General features: G+C 39.9%; 1 protein-coding gene across 3 annotated transcripts in view; it reads right to left on the bottom strand.

Moving 5' to 3' along the window:
* NEK1 (NIMA related kinase 1) overlaps positions 1–21,611 on the bottom strand; it is a 231,692-nt gene that overhangs the window by 205,149 nt on the left and 4,932 nt on the right. Inside the window, exon 1 of one of the 3 annotated variants that reach the window (XM_060015309.2) lies at positions 7,149–7,545. The exons of the other annotated variants lie outside the window; for them this stretch is intronic. The gene's annotated coding sequence lies outside the window, so the exon portion shown is untranslated. Of the gene's footprint in view, positions 1–7,148; positions 7,546–21,611 lie in introns of those variants that run through there. 3 annotated transcript variants of the gene reach the window in all.

Raw genomic sequence — 21,611 nt, 5'->3', positions numbered from 1 at the left:
TCAGAGAAATTAAGAAAAAAATCTCATTTACAACTGTGGCAAAAAGAATAAAATACCTAGGAATAAATATGACTAAGGAGGTATCAATAAAAGACCTGTATTTAGAAAACTATGACAATGATGAAAGAAACTGAAGATGACACAAACAAATGGAAAGATATACTGTGCACATGGATTGGAAGACTCAATATTGTAAAAATGACCATCCTCCCCAAGGGAATCTATAGATTCAATACAATCCCTATCAAAATACCAATGGCATTTTTCAAAGAACTAGAACAAATAATTCTAAAATATGTATGGAAATATAAAAGGCCCAAAATAGCCAAAACAATCTTGAAAAAGAAGAACAAAGTTGGAGGTATCACACGCCCCGATTTCAAACTATACTACAAAGCCACAGTAATCAAAACAGTACGTACGGTACTGGCACAAAAACGGACACACAGATCAACTGAAGAGAATAGAGAGCCCAGAAATACATCCACAATAATATGGGCAAATTAATCTAAGACAAAGGAGGCAAGAATATACAACAGGGAAAAGTCAGCCTCTTCAATAAAGGTTGTTGGGAAAACTCGACAGCCACATGCAAAAGAATCAAACTGGACGACTTTCTCATACCATATACAAAAATAAACTCAAAATGAATTAAAGACTTAAATGTAAGACCTCAAACCATAAAACTCCTAGAAGAAAACATATGCAATATACTCTTTGAAATCTTAGCACTATTTTTTTAGATACCTCTCCTCAGGCAAGGAAAATGGAAGCAAAAATAAACATTTGGAACTACATCAAACTAAAAAACTTGCACAGCAAAGGAAACTATCCACAAAACAATAAGGCAGTCTACTGAATGGGAGAAGATATTTGCAAACATTATACTTTATAAGGAGTTAATATCCAAAATATACAGAGAACTCATACAACTCAACATCAAAAAAAAAAAAAAACCATTAAAAAGTGGGTTGACTCTTAATAGACATTTTTCCAAAGAAGACCTACAGATGGCCAACTTCACTAATCATCAGGGAAATGCAAATCAAAACCACAGTGAGATATCACGTCACTCCTGTCAGAATGGCTATTATCAAAAAGACAACCAAAAAAAGGTGTTGGAGAGGATGTAGTGAAAAGGGAATCTTTGTGCACTCTCAGTGGAAATGTAAGTTGCTGCAGATACTCTGGAAAACGGTATGAAGGTTCCTCAAATAATTAAAAATAGAACTACCACATAATTCAGCAATGCCACTTCCGGGCATTGTCTGAAGAAACCAAAAACACTAATTCAAAAAGATATGTGCACCCCAATGCAGCATTATTTAAAACAGCCAAGACATGGAAGCACCCGAATTGTCCATCAACAGATGAATGGATAAAGAAGACTTGGTATATATATATATACAATGGACCATTACTCAGTCATGAAAAAGAATGAGGTGATTCCTTGGCGGTCCAGTGGTTAGGGCTTAGCGCTTTCACTGCCGGGGCCCGGGTTCAATCTCTGGTTGGGGAAGATTTTGCAAGCCGCGTGGCATAGCCAAAAAAAAAAAAAAAGAGAGAGAATGAAATCTGCTATTTGCAGTAACATGGACATTACGTTAAGTGAAGAAAGTCAGATAGAGAAGGACAAATACTGTATGATTTCACCTATACATGAAATATATAAAAGAAAACAAATGAAGAAATGTAACGAAAGAGAAACAGATTCATAGATACAGGGAACAAACTGGTGGTTGCTAGAGGGGTGGGGGTGGGGGATGAGTGAAATAGGTTAGGGAGACTAAGAGGTACAAACTTCCAGTTACAAAACAAATAAGTCATGAAGATGTAATGTACAACATAGGGAATACAGTCAATAGCACTGTAATAACTTTATATGGTGACAGATTGTAACTAGACTTATGGTGACCACTTTGTAATGTATAAAAAAATTGAATCTTTATATTGCACACCTGAAACTAATATAATATTGTAAGTCAACTATACTTCGATAAAAAATAAAGTATAAATAAATAATTTGAAAAATAGTGATTCACATAACTTGCTCTTTTCTACTTCCATTCCTCCATAGCAAGCAGGCTTTCTATGTATGATTCCCTTCTAGGAGAAAATGAGCTTGTCATGAAGACTATATTACCATTTCTATGACAGTTTACCATATCTCTCATTGTAAGTGAACAAATTCATGTTCTCATTTCACCTATTAATACTAAATTTAATTTTATTTTGCCTCTAATATATTGATCCAGTCTCCTTAAATGACAAAATTCGTACCCTGGGCTTCTAAGACTCAAAGGCCACAACTTTGCCTGTGGTAAATCAATGGAATAATCATGCTTAATAGAAATTTGTGGGAAAGAGCCTTCTTCTACCTCAGGAAACTTTTCTACTTCAAACTTTCTGTAAGAAATGACATGTTTTTTAGCAGCTGTAAGAGAAACAAGAAATTAACTATTATGACAGCACTACAGCATCGCTAGTGAGTTAAAGAAGAAAAGTCACTCCAAACATATTTTCAAGCCCAAGTTTGGTCAACCGGCATAATATAATAGCTCTCTAAGCACCAGCCAGAATTTAATGATTTCTCCAGGACATGATATCACATTACTATGCTGCTTAGAAAAAATATAAACTCACCTTAGAAAACTAAATTTCATAAATCAAATTACATTAAATAGGGCTTCCCTGGTGGCGCAGTGGTTGAGAGTCCGCCTGCTGATGCAGGGGACATGGGTTCGTGCCCCGGTCTGGGGGGATCCCACATGCCACGGAGCGGCTAGGCCCGTGAGCCATGGCCGCTGAGCCTGCGCTCCGCAATGGGAGAGGCCGCAGCAGTGAGAGGCCCGCGTACCACAAAAAAAAAAAAAAAAAAAATTACATTAAATAGTAAGCGTACAATGAGACTACTTCACAACCATCATTACTCTGTGACTTTTGCCAAGAAAAAAACCACAGTTAGTCCATTTGGCCCTCCCCCAAAATGGAGTTGCCAATTCCTTTCGCGGGACCGCACTAACAAGATGGAGGCTCCGAGGGTCCTAGCACTGCAGTCCGCTGCCCACCACAGGACTACAGTGTGTTCTAGCACCTCAGGAAGGTGGAGGAGATCTACTGCCCCGGAAATGAAGAAAGACGGCTCTCACTGCCACCAAATAACGTCCAGTGCAGACAGCTTTCTGGACAATGAAAGGCATGGTAGGTGAGTTTCAGAGCAACCAACAACCCCTCCTATTCTGCAGAGTCTACACTTGGCTAGTATCGGACGCCAGACGAAGTGAAGGGGAAAACACGGCAAGATAGGTAATTTCAGCGTCTTAAAGCATATGTAACTGGGGTACTTACTTCCTAGTCAGGAGACTTCTCAGCTGAATAACAACTCTAGAAGATTTTTAAACCAAAGGAAATAAAAGGTAACAACAAAATGTACTCATCCAAAATAGTCGTATCATGTAACTGACGAAGCACACGGATCCTGTTCTAATTTCATTACTGTAATTAACCCAAATTATAAATAAATATTTGTCCTTTCTATGCTTCAGCTTCCAAAGTAAGAGGGAAATCGCATACCAACTTGACAGTATCTTAAGGTCTCTAACAATTACATCAATTTAATCCCTGTAATACATATGTGATACTGAAGATATTCAAAGTATAAAATTAGAGATTTTTTTTGATATTTAAGATTTCCAAGAGTCTTGTGATATAACAAACAAAGCAATGGATTCAGAAGAGAAAAGTTACGTGACCAAAAGCAAACCACCCAACTTCCCTGGGTCTTAGTTTCTTCATCTAAAAACACTAAAGATTTAAATATAATACTATCTTAAGAGCCCTACGAATTCTAAGTCTGTGACTCAAGGAGAAAAAAATTTTAAAGTAGGTCAGAAAGTAGAAAACGTCAACAATTTAAAATTGCACTATTAGCCACAGAGAGTAGGAATGGCAGAGAGATGGCCAAAGCCTTTCGTTCAGAAAAATGAAAAGATGCCCCAAATCTTTAGCCTAAATCTTTAAAAAGTCAAAAAATAAACTGCAACTTACAATTTAAGATACCAGACTGAACGTACATATTTACCTCTGCTTCTTCCCTAAACCCAGCTAACACAGCTTGAAAGGATCAGAAAGGCAGAAGAGGAGAGACAGCAATGGCAATAAAATTCTGGAAGCTGACAAACACAAGAGCAAGCAGCAACTGACTCAGGAAACTAGAGAAAGCTGTGTCCTCAGCCACGAGTGGGGAGGAAGTCACTTCCACTACAGACTAGCTCAATAACTGGCGGAGACTTTGTAAGAAGCTGTCAGACACACAGCTCCTCCATCCCCTCTCCCAGTCAGGCGACCACCCCTCCCATCTTGGCAGCAGGCGAGAGATGTCTCCAGATTAGGAACACCCATCACAGCTGAGAATGGAAATACCGTCTGGGAGACTGAATGAAAGCTGACATGATGAACGGTGAGACTGTTCCAGACCATGATGGTGCGCTTGTACCAGACCACCCTGCCTCCAAAAACAATCACGAACCGTGAGTAAAATATATAAAAGAACAGAAAGAAATTCACTGAGAGGTGGGAATATCCTAGTGAGTCCCACATTACCCCAGCCTTTTCCCTGAAGACATTTTCCAAACTGTGGCACAGCAGAATGGAGCTTGAGTAGAAAGCAGCAGTCTTATGGGCTGAGGATAGAGAGGTCAGAGTTTAGGGCTGCCAAAATCCTGGGGAGGAGGAGAAGGAACAGGAGGCCAAAAATGTGCACGTAAATTCCTCTCCTGTCAGTCAGCCCACTTCTAAATTGTGCAGATACAGGGCAAGACTAAATCAGACTAGTCCTAAGGACAGAAACAGACTCACTAACGACTCAAATACGGAGCTATCAGCAGGGGACTTCAAATAACCTTGATTAATAAGTTCAAGAAAATAAGAGGAAACGATGGACAAAAGTGATTTTTTAAAAGATGGAGAACTTCAACAAAGAACTGAAATTTATTTTTAAAAACCAAATGAACTTCTAGAACTAAAATATAAAATATCTGGAATTAAGAACTCATTGCATGGGTTTTACAGCAGGCAGCATACAGCAGGATTAGTAATCTGGAAAATAAACCAGCAGAATATATTCAACAAAAGAACAGAGAGAAAAAATGAAGAAAAAACAAAAAGACATGCCCAGAAGGAAGGAAGGAAGAAAAGGAAAGGAAGTTTCAATATTCGAAAGATTTTAATTCTTAATCTCTAAATTTAATGCTTCCCTAGTAAAAACACAAACTCTGGGGGTGAGGGTGATCACACGAGCTGATTTTTAAAGTTAATGTGAAAAAAAGAAGAAAGAATAGCCAGAGATACTGAAAAAAAAAAAGCAATGAAGGAAGAGTTGTTCTACTTGCTATCAAGACACATTATAAAGCAGTAATAATTACGAACTAGACAGGTAAATCATAGAAAGTCCAGAAATATACAAAAAAATTTTTTTAATTTGGTAGATGACCATCGTGACATTTTAAATCAGTAAGGAAAAGATGGATTTTGAAATAAAATAGTTTTTAGACAACTAGGTAGCCATATGGAAAAAAATTAAATCCATTTTCTTCGCTTTACACCAACACAAATTTCAGACTTTAAAATACGTAAATGTCCATCAAATTTCTCTATACGGCATCACTCTTTTCAAGTATGTCAACTATGCTCCAGAAAAAATATCTTAGCCTCTAGTCAAGTTAGACATCTTTCCTCACTTTTTACTAAGAACACCTTTAAGCCACAAATAAATGTTTGACATAATAAAATTTTGTGCACCGAATGAGAAAAATGTCAGGGTATATGAATGAAAAGCTGTATTCCCACCAATCTGGAACATTAAGCCTCTGCAGCTGCTTCAGCTATTTGATGCACAAGCAAGTTGTCCTGAAGGGAAACACTGGTAAAGAAGTGTCAACAGATTTCAGGAAGCCCTCAGGGTACTGTCTGCAACCAGGATCTACACATATAGTTCTCCCCAAATAATGAATACCATTTTGGGTTATGGGAGAGGCTCGGTTTAACTCCTTAATGAGGAAAGGCCCTGTCTTACTTCGCATAATTCAAAAAAGGAGAAAGCAAAAGCGGGATTCCTAATACAGAGTTTTTTCAAAATATTTGTTGTTCTTCTCTGCAAGTCTATTCCTCTCTGTAAGACTCTTCAGACAACAATTAACAGCTTCCCTAGTGAAAGTACCAACATGTAAATAAAGAGTTTACATCCATGAAATGGATATATTCAAGTCAGACAGAGGAAAATATACTTGGAGTACAACGTCAATGCATTATTAAAATGACCTCAAAAGAACTCCTGTGGCCAAGTTCCATAACCTTTACTAAACTCCCAGTGGTGACTCTTAACGTGCAAAAACCTGTTTTCCCACAAAACAGGCTCCTTACCTCTCACCAAAAACAAGCGGGCAACGTTAAAACAGATCTGCAGATGCTCTAATTTCAGACAAATCTAAAGCAGAAACAAAGAACTACTTCTCTCCATATCTGGCTTCCCTCCATCATCTCTGCAATACTGCTGCATCATAAGAAAAGGCCATTATTAGCATATACTGGATATTACTTTTAATCCTTCATAATTATTTCTGATGTAACTTACCCTGGCAATACAAAAATTTCTGCTTCTGGGGGGGCGGATCTTACATTAGAGAACAAAAATCAGGGCTGCCCAAAAAAAAAAGAGTTGTGATGAACTCTACAAGTCCTAGAACTTTCAATGCCTTCCATGAAGAAATTGTTGAATCAAACTATGGAAACTGAAATATAAGATTATGGGCCAGCCAGTTAACTGCTACTCATTTTCTAGTTAAAAGGTATACGTAAAGATCGCAGACAAGATATAAGCAACGTAAATGACTTCTTACTCATACCAACGCTTCTATTCTTATTTTAATTCCATGATCACTATCGCTTTTTAAATAATGTCCAAAGGGTACTGAGTAACACACACGGTTCCTTGGAGAACTCCCATCTTGACGAGGTGCGGCTACTGGTGCTATTTTCCGCGCACTTCAGGGAGGACCCCGCAGCCTCTACATCGGAAGTCGAGGCAAGCTCTCCCGTTTCCCGAGCGACCCCACCATCGCGCACGTCACGCCGCCCCGAGTGCAGCTCACCTCAGGACCCAGGCCGTGGGCGGGCACCGTCCGGGGGTCGCCGCCTTCCCGCGGGGCTCAGCTAGCCCGAGGCACCCCCCCGCGGTCCAGAAAGGGCATTGGGCCGCAGCCCGCGCCACTCCGGCCAACGCCCCGGGACACGGGTCTGCGCCACCGGACGAAACAAACCGGTTTCCGAGCCCCCTGCAACGGCTGCGGCGGCGTGGGGTGTTCCCCGGGCGCCGCCCCCCAACTTCTCAGAGGCGGCTGCCGGCGGCCTCGCGGGCCGGGCACATTGGGGCTGGGTGCTCCCTGCCGGTTCGTCCCCCAGCCTCGCCACGCGGGCGCTGGCTACCCGGCAACGCGGAGATGCGCTCCGGGTTCAGGCTCAGGACTCCACAAGCGGCGCCCCAAATCCCGGAGCCAGGGCAGAGGGTGGGGCGTCCCTGGCGCGGGCGTGTGACGTCAGCGCGCCGAAGCCGGCGCGGAGCGGGGGTGGCCGGGAAGGGCAGGGGCGGGGGCGGGGGCGGGGGCGGGCTCTCTAGGTGCGGGAGGAGAAGAGAGGAGGAAAGGGAGACCAGAGCGTCCCTCACTCACAGGAGCGGGGCCCGGCTGCCGACAGAACCCGCTGAAGCTGGTGTGGAGTAAAGCCTGTGATAAATTCGTCCCGCACATACCGCAAAAGGGATTTTTTTTAAAACTTGAGGGCCATTTCTTAGGGATGCCATATTTTTAAACTAAATTTGCTTTAAAAATCAAGACAAGTGAAGTAAGTCAAATACTGTATGATATCACTTACATGTGGAATCTAAAAAATAGTATAAACTAGTGAATGTAACAAAAAGTCAGCTATAATCCAACAAATATTTTTTTTCTTCCTTTATAAATATATTATTTTCGGCTGCGTTGGGTCTTCATTGCTGCACGCAGGCTTTCTCAAATTGTGGCGAGCAGGAGGTACTCTTCATTGCAGTGCACGGGGCTTCTCATTGTGTTGACCCCTCTCGTTGTGGTGCATGGGCCTCCGCAGTTGTGACACAAGGGCTCAGCAGTTGTGACACACGGGCTCAGTAGTTGTGGCTTGCAGGCTCTAGAGCACAGGCTCAGTAGTTGTGGCTCGCGGGCTCTACAGCATAGGCTCAGTAGTTGTGGCGCACGGGCTTAGTTGCTCCGCAGCATGTGGGATCTTCCCGGACCAGGGCTCGAACCTGTGTCCCCTGCATTGGCAAGTGGATCCTCAACCACTGCCCAACAGGGAAGCCCTCTAAGAAATACTTTAAAAAACGAAACAAACAAACAAAAAACAGCAAAAAGGAAACAGACTCACAGATATAGAAAGCAAACTAGTAGTTACCAGTGGGGAGAGGGAAGGAGGGAGGAGCACGATGGGAGTATGGGATTGAGGTACAACTACTATGTATAAAATAAATGATAAAGGATATATTATACAGCACAGGGAAATATAGCCATTATTTTGTAATAACTGTAAATGAAGTATAACCTGTAAAAATATTGAATCACTGTGTTGTACACCTGAAACTTAAGTAATATTGTACATTGACTGCACCTCAATAAATAAATAAATAAACAGAATGTTTTTTAAAAGCAAGCCTATTCCTAGTATATTCTGGATGATTAAAGCAAGAAAGTATTTTTAAGTCTTGAAATTTTTTTTTAGTATAACTTGGTTTAAAGAGAAAAAATTAAAACAAAAACAAAACAAATAAACAAAATATGGTTCTACACCTTTACATCTAACGGGTGTACGCATTACTCGCTGGTATATTGAAAGGGTTAGTGGTCTGAGTACCTTTCTTCATTGCAGGCTTGCAGGCTGCAGATAGAGACAGACTTTGTGTAATAAGGGATCAGGTGCGGTGTAGTCCTTCAGCTAAATTGCCTTCCCTAGAGTAAAGCCGAGATACTGGAAAATCCAAACTTGAAGCTGAAGGAGGACAGTGGTCTAGCCACCTTAGTTCCTCCCCAGGTTGTAGTACCTGTTTGTATGTGTTGTGTGTAGCACAGCAGAGACACCACAGATTCTGCCAGAGGCCTCAGATGTAAATGATTCAGACCTTGGCTTCAAAGAAGTCTGCTTCCTTCCCCCTCATGCCCTCCCAAACACACCAGCGCCTAAATCCCCTCGGGTTCTCCTGCCAGTCTGGTTTAGTCCTGCTTTATAAGAAGTACTTTATTGCTGGCGTGGAAATTGAACGTTTTTGGCTTCTTTGCCAGAAGATGGCACTGCAAGTCATCCAACCTGGCAAGCTGGGGCAGTCTGCTTTGGTATATCTCCTCTCTTCAATCTCCAAGCAAAAGATTTGTTTCCTCATTTCCCGACTCCTAGGCTAACCTTCTGTGACCCCTCCCACCCCCAGTCAGTAGGAATTTTGGTGTCTGAATGCACAAGAACGCCAGTTCTACCCACATCCCTTTGTACAGCAAAGCAACATGAAAACATTGCCAATTGCTAATCTAAGTAAACTCTTTGCTGCTTTCATGAAGAATGATTAGTCAGATCCTTCTTTAGGCTCCTGTCATAAACTGTTGGTGGGAACATAAACTGCTCTAGTCTTTGCAGAAGGCATGCCAGTTATATGCATATCCTTGACAGCAAGTTCACTTCTAAGACAAGAGGGCAAATATATATATATATATATATATATATATATATATATACACACACACACACAAGGTAACCATCATTGTTTATAATCAGAAAAACTAAAAACAATGTAAATGTCTAACAATAAGGAATTGACTGAATACATTCCAATATGTCCAAACAATGAAGTATTCTGAAAACATTAAAAAGGGTTATTGGGATCTATTGGTACTGACACAGAAAGATGCCCCTGACATACTGTTGAGTAAATAATGCAGTTTACTCTTAACTGTAACAGAGCAAAGGGCCAGTGCCCAAGGCGTAGAAAGCCAAACTCCCACAGCGATAGCAGGAGTTTGCAGCAAAGTAAGGGTTTATTGCAGAGATCCAAGCAAGGGGGTGGGAGACAATCCGCAGATCCACTCCCCCTTGGTCTATGAGTTGTGTGTGTGTGTTTGTTTGTTTGTTTGTTTTAAAGGGGAAAAACAGAAGCTGGGGTTAATCATTGTCTTGTCACATTTCTTAATCGAAAATCAGGAGTCAAGATGTCTCTGGATTATGATTATCTGGCCAGGTGTTCCATGGCTGGGGGGTCTGTGAGCTCATCTTGCCCTGGAGAAACAACCTGCATTTATGTGTTAATAATATCTATAATAGCAATTTTAGTACTTTAACAATGTTAACAACAACAACAATTTTAGTCATCTGATTCTGGTTGATGAGTGTTCAGTGAGCATAGGATTGAGGTCAGAGGGGACAAGAAAAGGAATAAAATTTTGGATGGAGAGATGAATCATAAACTCGGTAAGGGAACTTGGTTTTCGGGGGACTCAGTTTCACAACCTGAGTTAAAAGGATTACCTGATTATTTCTCTTTCTAGTTTATATACTTCGGTAATATTTTTTTCTTTTTACAACAAGAGTGTGCTTAGGTTCCTTTGATTCTTTTTATTTAAGTATTTTATTGGATTTTTCTTTCAAACAAAAGTCTGTTCCTTGCAAAAACCCAATAACACAAACATGCATACATAAGGTCTGTATGCAGTCTGTTTCCAGAGCTCACCCTGTGCTCACTCCCCCAGGAAACCACTGTTAACAGTTTCACATATATAATCTACATTTTTCTCTAAGCTCATAAAAACATACATGAGCTTATATTCATATATATTAGTTTTAATCTTTTAAAATGAGATTATAGTATATACATTATTTTGCCACCTGAATTTTTTTAGGAGTAAATCATGAACATTTCTGCAGAGATCAATTAATCAATACTCCATGAGATAAATGTACTGAAATCTATTTCATTAGATCCCACTCAACAGACATAGAGATGGTCTCCACTGGTATTATTATTTCTGAAAGATAGATTCTGAAAAGAGGGTTTGCTGGGTCAAAAAGCATGCTTTTTTTTTTTTCTTTTTTCACTTGAATAGGTACTCCTGTGCTTTGGTTATATATTTCTGTGTAACAAACCACCCTAAAACTTAGTGGCCTAAAACAGCAACGATTTATTATTTCTCACACTTCTGAGGCCAGGAAGTCAAGCAGGGGTCTGCTGGGTGGTGCTTTTGCTCCCTGTGGCCCCGGCTAGAGTTGCTGATATGTTTTATGGCATCTTTGACCATACAGAAATTTGTCAATTTGTTTGCGGTCAAATTTATCGGTCTTTTTCTTTGTCACTTAGGTTCCTCATCTTGCCAAGCAAATGTTCCTTCACCCCAGAATTATCTAAATAATCTCAATGTTCTTGGATTTTAATTGTCTAATGAATTAAATGCACCTGAAATTTATTTTTATATATAAGTAACATAGGGAGAATAACTTGGTTTTCTTTTGGAGGAAAGCTAGTTATGCCAAAATCATTTGTTAAATGTGATTTCCTTTTCGACTGATTTGAAATGTAAACTTTACCATACACTACATTTCCTATTTATACCTGTGTCTATTTATGGATTTCTCTTCCATTTACCTATTAGTTTCTTACTCAATGTGTCCATTTTAAAAAGAATAAGTTTGTTTTGGGACTTCCCTGGTGGCCCAGTGGCTAAGACTCCACCCTCCCAATGCAGGGGGCCCCAGTTTGATCCCTGGTCATGGAACTAGATCCCACATGCCACAACTAAGAGTTCACATGCTGCAACTAAGAGTTCACATGCTGCAACTAAAAGATCCCACGTGTCGCAAATAAAGATCCTGCACAGGGCAATGAAGATCCCGTGTGCCACAACTAAGATGCAGTGCAGCTAAATAAATAAATATATGTGTGTGTGTGTATATATATATACACATATATGTACATATATATGTGTATATATACGTATATATATACATATATATGTACATATATGTGTATATATATATTTTTTTTAAAGAATAAGTTTGTTTTAGTAATCAAGAAATTCTGTAAACAATGTTACCAAACCAAACTTGGGTCCACTCTCCCTTGCTCAGTAAAGCCAATCTACTGACAGCAGGTTGTGAGGAAGGAAAGTGCAGTGTTCATTACAAGGTACCAAGCAAGGAGAATGGGCAGCTCATGCTCAAAACACCCGAATTCCCTGATGACTTTCACAGAAGGGTTTTGAAAGACTGGGGAAGGAGAGGGTCACAGAGTGCATGATCAGCTAGTGTACAATTCTCTGATTGGTTGATGATGAGCTGACAGGGTGATATTCCAGGAAACTCAATTACCAGTTTTCTGGCTCCAAGCAGTCTGGGGTCTATGTGCTGGTGGTCAGCATGCAGTTAACTTCTTCCACCTGGTGGGGGCTTCAGTATCTGCAGAACAACTCAAGGATATGGCTCAGGATATTATCTACAGCCCTTGAGGAGGAAATAAATGTCCTTGAATTTGTTTTATGGCTACACTCTTATTATTCCATCTTGCTTGATAATTTTCCTTTGTTTATGTATTTTCTCAATTTTCTGATTAAATTTGCTCTTTGGAACCTGGAGAAGGCCTAAGAGGCTAAAGCTTTTCTAAAAACAACAGGCAGGGGACATGGGGGGGAGAGAGGGGTCTGTCCCCAGGGAAGACCCCACAGGACCCTGCTTGGTTTCAACCATATTTCCATTTGAAAGAAAAAAGAAATGCCAACACTAAAATAATTTTTTTTTCAGGCCTCACTGCATAGCTTGTGAGATCTTAGTTCCCCGACCAGGCACTGAACTGGGGCCACAGCAAGTGGACACACCGAGCGAGTCCTATCCTCTGGACTGCCAGGGAATTCCTAAATTAATTTTTTAAATTATGGTAATTAAACAGACTTCTATCCTAAATATGGTTATAAAATTATACTTGTGGACCTCTTTTCTGGTAGAAAAAAAAAAAGAAAATTCCTTAAACCTTTATTCATAGCAGTGTATAACATGGCAAGCAGAAAGGGACTATTACTAAAGTGCTCTTCTACTGAGGTTTTTCAGAAATATACCCTGTCATTCATTCACAGTAAATTGAGTGCCATGCTGGGTGATGGGAACAGACATATTCAGGGCTGGGTATTGTGGTTTGTTCTTTCCAGAAAGCAGGCAGCAATGAGACAAACTGGAGGATAACAAATTAGAGCAGGTGGTTGGCAGTCCACTTACACTGAGTGTTTTCCCTCTGTGAAGTTATAAAAAGGCCATGTGTTTGTGTAGCTTTATGTATGTGATCAAACTATCCTGACACACAAGTCATCTTTTGTGATTGGGGAAGAGAAAGACCTAAGACCTTAAATAGGAGGAAACACATGCTCTAAAATCCAGACCTCTTGAAAATATGTAATATTCAAATGCAAGAGGAAAACAACTCAGTGTCTGTGCACTCCATCTTTTTATATTCTAAGAGGAGATCTTTTAGTTTTAAGCCACACTCCTGAAAGCCTACTCTGGCCTTATGCTAGATGTACAGTTTAAACTAACCAGTAGCTGCAGGGAGCTTGGATGGAAACTGCAGCAGCCTGGTGCATTTCTGGATCTTAATCTGGTAGGTCTAGCTTGATATGCAAAGATAAAACATTATCTAGTCAGGTCTTAAATTTCAGGCTTTCTGGGCTGGGTCACCATAAGAGCTCACATGAGAAGGAGGAGCTCTGTCGGAGGAGGAAGATCACAATTTATTTCCAGGAAGAATAAAGCAAAACACTGAGCCCTGAGCTGGGTAGAGCCTGACACAGGAGTCTCACCATGAGACTGAACTGGGGACGGGCTTGGATGAATAGCTCAGAGTACATCAAATTCCAGGGAGGCTTAGATAGGGAATCTATAGGAGAGAATCATGAAACTGGAAGATTCTCAGTGCTGTCAAAGCCTTCAAAATGTAATCAAGGAGGTTCTAGCCTGTCTGACCGAGACTGACTATCTTGAGGGAATCTTCACATGGTGGAGCCGTTACTGAGATGAACCTTTGCAGGAAACATGAATGCCACCACAAGTTACTGCACTCTGTGGGAATCTGGTTCATTCGCGTTGTGCCCCTGGAGTGGATCCAAGTGGAAAGATTGGCATGATGGTTGAGGTCTATGGATACTCCTATACCACCAGACACCCCTTGGCCCCAGGTATTATCAATCAGGGAGAGCTCTCCCAGAGATCTGCGTCTCAATGCTAACACGCAGCTCCACTCAATGACCAACAAGCTCCAGTGCTGGATACCCCATGCCAAACAACTAGCAAGACAGGAACACAACGCCACCCATTAGCAGAGAAGCTGCCTAAAATCATAATAAGTTCACAGACACCCCAAAACACACCACCAGATGCAGTCCTGCCCACCAAAAAGACAAGATCCAGCCTCATCCACCAGAACACAGGCACTAGTCCCCTCTACCAGGAAGCCTAAACAACCCACTGAATCAACCTTACCCACTGGGGGCAGACACCAAAAACAAAGGGAACTACGAACATGCAGCCTGCAAAAAAGAGACCCCAAACACAGAAAGTTAAGCAAAATGAGAAGACAGAGAAATATGCAGCAGATGAAGGAGCAAAGTAAAAACGCCCCAGACCAAACAAATGAAGAGGAAATAGGCAGTCTACCTGAAAAATAATTCAGAGTAATGACAAAAAAGAGGATCCAAAATGTTGGAAATAGAATGGAGAAAATACAAGAAACATTTAACAAGGACATAGAAGAACTAAAGAGCAAACAAACAAAGATGAACACCACAATAAATGAAATGAAAAATTCTCTAAAAGGAATCAATAGCAGAATAACTGAGGCAGAAGAACCGATAAGTGACCTGGAAGATAAAATAGTGGAAATAACTACCACAGGGCAGAATAAAGAAAAAGAATGAAAAGAATTGAGGACAGTCTCAGAGACCTCTGGGACAATATTAAACACACCAACATTTGAATGATAGGGGTCCCAGAAGAAGAAGAGAAAAAGAAAGGGACTGAGAAAATATTTAAAGAGACTACAGTTGAAAACTTCCCTAATATGGGAAAGGAAATAGTCAATCAAGTCCAGGAAGCATACAAAGTCCCATACAGGATAAATCCAAGGACAAACATGCCAAACTATCAAAAATTAAATACAAAGAAAAAATATTAAAAGCAGGAAATAACATACAAGGGAATCCCCATAAGGTTAACAGCTGATCTTTCAGCAGAAACTCTGCAAGCCAGAAGGGACTGGCAGGATATATGTAAAGTGATGAAAGGGAAAAACCTACAACCAAGATTACTCTACCCAGCAAGGATCTCATTCAGATTCGACAGAGAAATTAAAACCTTTACAAACAAGCAAAAGCTAAGAGAATTCAGCACCACCACACTAGCATTACAACAAATGCAAAAAGAACTTCTCTAGGCAGGAGACACAAGAGAAGGAAAAGACCTACAATAACAAACCCAAAACAATTAAGAAAATGGTCATAGGAACATACATATCGATAATTACCTTAAACATGAATGGATTAGATGCTCCAACCAAAAGACACAGGCTTGCTGAATGGATACAAAAACAATACCCATATATATGCTGTCTACAAGAGACCCACTTCAGACCCAGGGACACATACAGACTAAAAGTGAGGGGATGGAATAAGATATTCTATGCAAATGGAAATTGAAAGGAAGCTGGAGTAGCAATTCTCACATCAGACAAAATAGACCTTAAAATAAAGACTATTACAAGAGACAAAGAAGGACACTACATAATGATCAAGGGATCAATCCAAGAAGAAGATATAACAATTGTAACTATTTATACATCCAACATAGAAGCACCTCAATACATAAGGCAAATGTTAACAGCCATAAAAGGAGAAATCAACAGTAACACAATCACAGTAGGGGATTTTAACACCCACTTTCACCAATGGACAGATCATCCAAAATGAAAATAAATAAATGACACATTAAACAAGATGGACTTAATTGATATTTACAGGACAGTCCATCCAAAAACAACAGAATACACTTTCTTCTCAAGTGCTCATGGAACATTCTCCAGGATAGATCATATCTTGGGTCACAAATCAAGCTGTGATAAATTTAAGAAAATTGAAATTGTATCAAGTATCCTTTCTGACCACAACACTATGAGACGAGATATCAATTACAGGGAAAAAAACTGTAAAAAAATACTAACACATGGAGGCCAAACAATATACTACTAAATAACCAAGAAATCACTGAAGAAATCAAAGAGGAAATCAAAAAGTACCTAGAAACAAATTACAATGAAAACATGATGACCCAAAACCTATGGGATGCAGCAAAAGCAGTTCCAAAAGGGAAGTTTATAGCAATACAATAAGAAACAATAAAACAAGAAAACACAAATACACAACCTAACCTTACACCTAAAGCAATGAGAGAAAGAAGAACAAAAAACCCCAAAGTTAGCACAAGAAAAGAAATCAGAAAGATCAGATTAGAAAAAAATGAAAAAGAAATGAAGGAATCAATAGCAAAGATCAATAAAACTGGTTCTTTGAGAAGATAAAATTGATAAACCATTAGACGGACTCATCAAGAAAAAAAGGGAAAAGACTCAAATCAACAGAATTAGAAATGAATAATGTGAAGAAACAACTGACCATGCAGAAATACAAAGGATCATTAGCGATTACTACAAGCAACTTTATGCCAATAAAATGGACAACCTGGAAGAAATGGACAAATTCTTAGAAAAGCACAACTTTCTGAGACTGAACCAGGAAGACATAGAAAATATAAACAGACCAATCACAAGCACTGAAATTGAAACTGTGATGAAAAATCTTCCAACAAACAAAAGCCCAGGACCAAATGGCTTCACAGGTGAATTCTATAAAATTTAGAGAAGAGCAAACACCTATGCTTCTCAAACTCTTCCAAAATATAGCAGAGGGAAGAATACTCCCAAACTCATTCTACGAGGCCACCATCACCCTGATACCAAAACCAAACAAAGATGTCACAAAAAAGGAAAGCTACAGGCCAATATCACTGATGAACATAGATGCAAAAATCTTCAACAAAATCCTAGCAAACAGAAGCCAACAGCATATTAAAAGTGTCATACACAATGATCAAGTGGGGTTCATCCCAGGAATGCAATGATTCTTCAATATATGCAAATCAATCAATGTGATACACCGTATTAACAAACTGAAGGATAAAAACCATATGATCATCTCAATAGATGCAGAAAAAGCTTTTGATAAAATTCAGTACCCATTTATGATAAAAACCCGGCAGAAAGTAGGCACAGAGGGAACTTACTTCAACATAATAAAGGCCATATATAACAAATCCACAGCCGACATCATTCTCAGTGGTGAAAAACTGAAGCCATTTCCTCTAATATAGGGAACAAGACAAGGTTGCCCACTCTCACCACTATTATTCAACATAGTTTTGGAAGTTTTAGCCACAGCAATCAGAGAAGAAAAAGAAATAAAAAGAATCCAAATCAAAAAAGAAGAAGTAAAGCTGTCACTGTTTGCAGATGACATGATACTATATGTAGAGAATCCTAAAGATGCTACCAGAAAACTGCTAGGGCTGATCAATGAGTTAAAGTAGCAGGATACAAAATTAATGCACAGAAATCTCTTGAATTCCCATACATTAATGATGAAAAATCTGAAAGAGAAATTAAGGAAACACTTCTATTTACCTTTGCTACAAAAAGAATAAAATACCTAGGAATAAACCTACCTAAGAAGACAAAAGACCTGTATGCAGAAAACTATAAGACAATGATGAAAAAAATTAAAGATGATACAAACAGATGGAGAGATATACCATGTTCTTGGATTGGAAGAGTCAACATTGTGAAAATGACTATACTACCCAAAGCAATCTACAGATTCAGTGCAATCTCTATCAAACTACCAACGGCGTTTTTCACAGAAGTAGAACAAAAAATTTCACAATTTGTATGGAAACACAAAAGACCCCGACTAGCCAAAGCAATATTGAGAAAGAAAAACTGAGCTGGAGGAATCAGGCTCCCTGACTTCAGACTATACTACAAAGCTACAGGAATCAAGACAGTATGGTACTGGCACAAAAACAGAAACATAGATCAATGGAACAGGATAGAAAGCCCAGAGATAAACCCACACACATATGGTCACCTTATCTTTGATAAAGGAGGCAAGAATATACAATGGAGAAAAGACAGCCCTCAATAAGTGGTGCTGGGAATATTGGACAGCTACATGTAAAAGAATGCATTTAGAACACTCCCTAACACCATACACAAAAATAAACTCAAAATGAATTAAAGAGCTAAATGTAAGGTCAGACACTATGAAACTCTTAGAGGAAAACACAGGCAGAGCACTCTAAGACATAAATCACAGTAAGATCCTTTTTGACCCACCATCTAGAGAAATGGAAATAAAAACAAAAATAAACAAATGGGACCTAATGAAACTTAAAGGCTTTTGCATAGCAAAGGAAACCATAAACAAGACGAAAAGATTACCCTCAGAATGGGAGAAAATATTTGCAAACGAAGCAACTGACAAAGGATTAATCTCCAAAATATACAAGTAGCTCATGCAGCTCAATATCAAATAAACAAACAACCCAATCCAAAAATGGGCAGAAGACCTAAATAGACATTTCTCCAAAGAAGATATGCACATTGCCAACAAACACATGAAAGGATGCTCAACATCACTAATCATTAGAGAAATGCAAATCAAAACTACAATGAAGTATTACCTCACACCAGTCAGAACGGCCATCATCAAAAAATCTACAAACAATAAATGCTGGAGAGGGTGTGGAGAAAAGGGAACCCTCTTGCACTGTCGGTGGGAATGTAAATTGAAACAGCCACTATGGAGAACAGCATGGAAGTTCCTAAAAAACTAGAAATATAACTACCATACGACCCAGCCATCCCACTACTGGTCATATACCCTGAGAAAACCATAATTCAAAAAGAGTCATGTGCCACAATGTTCATTGCAGCTCTATTTACAATAGCCAGGAGATGGAAGCAACCTAAGCGTCCATCATCGGATGAATGGATAAAGAAGATGTGGCACATGTATACAATGGAATATTATTCAGCCGTAAAAAGAAATGAAATCGAGTTATTTGTAGTGAGGTGGATGGACCTAGAGTCTGTCATACAGAGTGAAGTAAGTCAGAAAGAGAAAAAGAAATACTGTATGCTAACACCTATATTTGGAATCTAAAAAAAAAAAAAAAAGGTTCTGAAGAACCTAGTGGCAGGATAGCAATAAAGACGCAGACGTAGAGAATGGATTTGAGGACATGGGGAAGGGGAAGGGGAAGCTGTGACAAAGTGAGAGAGCAGCATGGACATATATACACTACCAAATGTAAAATAGATAGCTAGGGGGAAACAGCCCCATAGCACAGGGAGATCAGCTGGGTGCTTTGTGACCACCTAGAGGGGTGGGATAGGGAGGGTGGCAGGCAGATGCAAGAGGAAGGAGATATGGGGATATATGTATACGTATAGCTGATTCACTTTGTTATAAAGCAGAAACTAACACAATATTGTAAAGCAACTATACTGCAATAAAGATGTTTAAAAAATATTATCAAGACTGCAAATCTATTCAATATAATTTCGTGTTCTCCCTTAAGGAAAAAGGCAAAGGACAAGAAAAGGTCATTTTCAACTACTTCCCTGATGCTGGTGAAATCAGGAAGAAATTCTAGACTAGAACCGCATCCCTATTTTCCTAATAGAACTTCTCAATCCCTTTCCCTTCCTCTTGACAATGTGCATGAAACTAAGTGATAGAATCAACGTTCTTTTTCTGAAACAGCTCACAAATACATGAAGCAGATCTCCGTGGCTTTGTTCATATCTCTGATTTTCTGCGGACCTGTTTTTTTGTTTGTTTGTTTGTTTTTTTGCAGTATGCGGGCCTCTCACTGTTGTGGCCTCTGCTGCTGAGGAGCACAGGCTCCGGGACGCACAGGCTCAGCGGCCATGGCTCACGTGCCCAGCCGCTCCGTGGTATGTGGGATCTTCCTGGACCGGGGCACGAACCCGCGTCCCCTGCATCGGCAGGCGGACCCTCAACCACTGTGCCACCAGGGAAGCCCTGCGGACCTGTTTTTTAACGTATTTCTAAAGTTGTTATGGGAAATAATCATATCTCCAGGTTTTTCTATTTCAGGGAAAACTTAGAGCAACTTGACTGAGGCCAGAGAACAAGAATCTAGGAGAAACTGAAATCTGATTCCAGATTTCTGTGAAAAAGTGCTCTTTTTCACTCCTTTTGCTAAGTCTATAAAATAGCACATTACAAGCTGCCACTTCCAGAGTGACAGAAATGCTGGCAGAAAGGAATGAGTGCCACCACATGCACTCACTGGCGATGTCTACCATCTGTTCTCTGGATCTCCCGGGGAACCAGAAATGGTTGGAATAAGCACACTCTTAGCACTGTGCGTTATTCTTCTTTTTCACTTTCCTTGAGAGTTTCAAGGTTTTGTTGGCTGGTTGCTGGAGGAGGAGTAAAGCTAGTACGAGTCCTGGTAGAGTTGTTGTTATTAGTGCTTCAGCTCAGTTCCAACCAGAAACTATGACTTAAAGTACAGGAGCCTGGCTTTATTCACATTACATAGTTTGCTGTGCCTCCAACTACTTCCTGTGTGCTGACAGCTTTTTATTTATTTTTAGTCATTGGTTTGGTTTGGGTTTTTCCAGTTTTATTGAAATACAGTTGATGTACAGCACTGCATACGTTCAAGGGGTACAGCATCATGATTTGACTCACATATATGGTGAAACAATGACCACAATGCTTAGTTAACATCCATCACCTCATGTAGATACCAAAAAACGGAAAAACATGTTTCTTCCCCTTGTGATGAGAACTCTTCGTACCTGGTCTCTGAACAATTTTCAAATATACCACACAGTTAACTCTAGTGTTAACTACAGTTCCTCATGTTGGACGTTATAGCACAATACTGTGACTGCGACTATTGTCTGTTCTCAAAGCTAGGCACCTCTCCCCCAATTTAGGCTACATATCTTCAGCGAGAGAAGAAAACAGAGAATGTCTGTAAATCTCTTGTGAAAAATTCCACTTAGTTTAGAAAAGTTTTCACTTCCTTTTCAACATTTTTCTAAGAAAGAACCTAAGAAACTTGTCCAACAGGGTCCCAAGTAAAATAAGAGAAAACTGGGCTTGGGTATGAGCATGGTTCCGTGAATTCTACCACGATACCAGCAATGAAAGAGTCCCGAGAAGTCTGACTGCATTGTGGGCACCCCCATCACCAGCTGGGCACCGTACCCGCTCTGAAGCCCAGGACTGTGTTGTCTGAGAAAACTGAATTCTGTCCTGGGAGAAAAGAAATAAATAGGATAGAAAAAGCTCATGTGTTAAGCACAGAGAAGTAAGTTACTCAGCTGTGAGACATGGTGGACAGATGAGGTCAGTAGGGCATAT

Source organism: Delphinus delphis, chromosome 6 (assembly GCF_949987515.2).
Source record: "Delphinus delphis chromosome 6, mDelDel1.2, whole genome shotgun sequence".
Taxonomy (NCBI): Eukaryota; Metazoa; Chordata; class Mammalia; order Artiodactyla; family Delphinidae; genus Delphinus; species Delphinus delphis.
Note: the sequence above shows the minus strand (reverse complement) of the source record. Positions and strands in the feature narration are given on the sequence as shown.